The sequence below is a fragment of the Colossoma macropomum genome, unplaced genomic scaffold, assembly GCF_904425465.1.
Source record: "Colossoma macropomum unplaced genomic scaffold, Colossoma_macropomum, whole genome shotgun sequence".
Classification (NCBI taxonomy): Eukaryota; Metazoa; Chordata; class Actinopteri; order Characiformes; family Serrasalmidae; genus Colossoma; species Colossoma macropomum.
Genome location: NW_023494807.1, coordinates 16,584,217 through 16,586,736, shown reverse-complemented (window position 1 = coordinate 16,586,736; position 2,520 = coordinate 16,584,217). Strand labels below are relative to the sequence as shown.

The 2,520-nt window shown below is 43.8% G+C and overlaps 1 non-coding gene across 1 annotated transcript; it reads left to right on the top strand.

The window, feature by feature from the left end:
- The first annotated feature begins 498 nt into the window (after nucleotides 1–498).
- trnag-ccc lies at nucleotides 499–569 on the top strand. Its single transcript has one exon. It is a non-coding gene; the product is annotated as a tRNA-Gly (tRNA).
- Nucleotides 570–2,520: the final 1,951 nt, after the last annotated feature.

Here is a 2,520-nt window from a genome sequence, read left to right as displayed (position 1 = left end):
AAAGCGTTGTCAAGACAGAGGCCGTTTCCCTGGAATCTGATTGGCTGTCTGAAGGTGGCGCGTGCTGGATGCTGCCGTGACGACATCAAGGTTACTTACGGTCATCTGCGTGGCGGTCAGAACCACGGCCAGTTATGTGTCCTCCAGTCACCCTTAAATGTTTTCAGACCTTTTAACGCGTGGCGTGCCTGAATGAAATGCGGAGTGCAGCGTGTTTCATTGCATTTGGTGTCACTGTATGTAATGTTACAGCAACTCGTTTCCCCCTTTAATGCAGCGTTCGGTTTTACGTCGCTATCACTGGGCTAACCAGCCAGCTGGATTAGTCTGCTATGAAGTGATTCTTATATCTACTTAATAGTGTAGAAAGTGAATACATAAAAAATTGTCTGATTACTCAGCATAGCTGGTCTTCAAGTCAATGAACATAAGCCGGTCAAGTATGGAAAAACGTAGAGCAGATCCTTTATGCAGGACATAAATCCACCTTCTCCCACAGCGCCGCTGGTGTAGTGGTATCATGCAAGATTCCCATTCTTGCGACCCGGGTTCGATTCCCGGGCGGCGCACGGCTTTTTTGTGTTCTTCGTTAAACCGATATGTGTTGAACATTTTTACAGATTACATTATAACAAATGTCAAGCGTGTAGTTTGTGCTGCTTCCCCTGATAAATCGGTAAAAGAAGACAGGAGCGCTGATTCTGACGGTATTCACAGTGGCTCTGTGACGCTGGAGTACAGCTGGGCAATATGACAGTCACTTATCATTCTCATGACAGATTACGTCACAATATCCTTTTTTTAAGCATATCACGGATATAATCAGTATATCCATGCAGATACATCATAGTTTTTGACATATTATTTTTAAAACTTTGTCTGTTCTGGCGTATTAAATGTAAAAAAAAAATTGTGACAGATCAGGTATCGTAAAAACTTCCTGAAGTATCATGAATTTACATTTTTCCCATATTGCCCACCTCTACGCTGGAGGTGTGGGTATGCGACACTGATTGGAGCATGTGTAAGAACACGTCTACATGTGGGGATTACACAGTCAAGGAGGAATGTGCATCACCTGTCGCCAACTACGTAAGCAAATATGTAGATTATGTAGTGATCACTTAAACTAGCACTACAGAACCCAGGTCTTGGCTACATGATGAGCTCAAAACCTGTGATGTTGCATTCAGAGTAGGTGAAAGAGAAGAGTTCTGGGCAGCTTGGACCAACCTCACCAGTGGCATCTTATGCACCTCTCATGCATTAAAAATTCTGGAATATTTCACGAACAATGATCCACTGGGTATGTGGCAGGGCATTTAGAACATTTTGTCTGCACCAGTGACAACTCCCAGATGCGCTGACCATCTTCTATGGCTGTTTTGAAGCATCCAACAGTGAAACAGCAATTAAGGTCACACCTCCCCCTGGTGACCAGCTGCTATTGGCTGATGTAACTGCAGCTGATGTGAGAGAACCCACGCAAAGTTGCCAGCCCTGACAACATACTGGAGCTCAAAGAGTGCGCCCACAAGCTAAAAATCTCACTTGAACAGGCCACTGTCAATTCAGCAACGATTATCTCAGTGCCGGAGAAGTCATAATCCTCAGTTGTGGATTAAGGATTCCTTGCTCTCTTGCGTTCACTTTAGAAACTCTGTTCTGTCTTCACTGGAGATCCAGTACAAGCACAGGCCAAACCTCTCCACTGAAGATGTAATGACCTTTCCTATCCACTTGGACAACAAAGACACATGTCAGACTGCTGTTTATTGACTTTAGCTCAGCGTTCAGCACCAGCATACCCCGCAGACCAGTCAGCAAACTCCTTTTACTTAGACTGAGCTTTTTACTCTGCAGCTGGTTCTAGACTTGCTGAGAAGCAGGCCTTAAGCAGTCAAGGTCCAGAACAGGTCCTCCCGCTCCACTACTCTAAAGTCTGAGGCCTCTGCTGTACAACTTTCTCACCTATGACTGCATTAGTAAACATTTTATCAAACATATTATCAATTTTGTTGACTATTGACGATACAACAGTTGTGGGACTCATCAACAACAATAAGACAGCTCACAGAATGAAGGTGAGCCAGCTGGTGCATGGGCAATAATGTCAGCAGAGAAAAAAAGATCGTTATTAACTTCAGGAGAACCTGTGTGGCTCACACACCTCTGTAAACTAACTAAACACATCAATGTGTCTAGTTAAGGACACAGTGTGTTGGTTTTGAAACATCTTTAAGAGTGCATCACTCCATTTGCAGACACTAGCTAGTAATCACATAGTGCTACTGATACACAAGAAGTTGGTGAAATTAGGTACAAAGTGCTGCTGTTCAATCATGCCAGTTACTCTTTTTTGTATTAACCTCTTAAAGGGCCAGGGCCCAGTGTGGCCCAGAGTTTTATTACACACTGCTAAGAATGGCTCAACCTGTTTGCACTGAAGTCCCTGTAGTTACAGAATAATAAGCCTTAGTGTGTAATAAGCCTGGGATTTTAAGGGGTTAACTCAGTGTG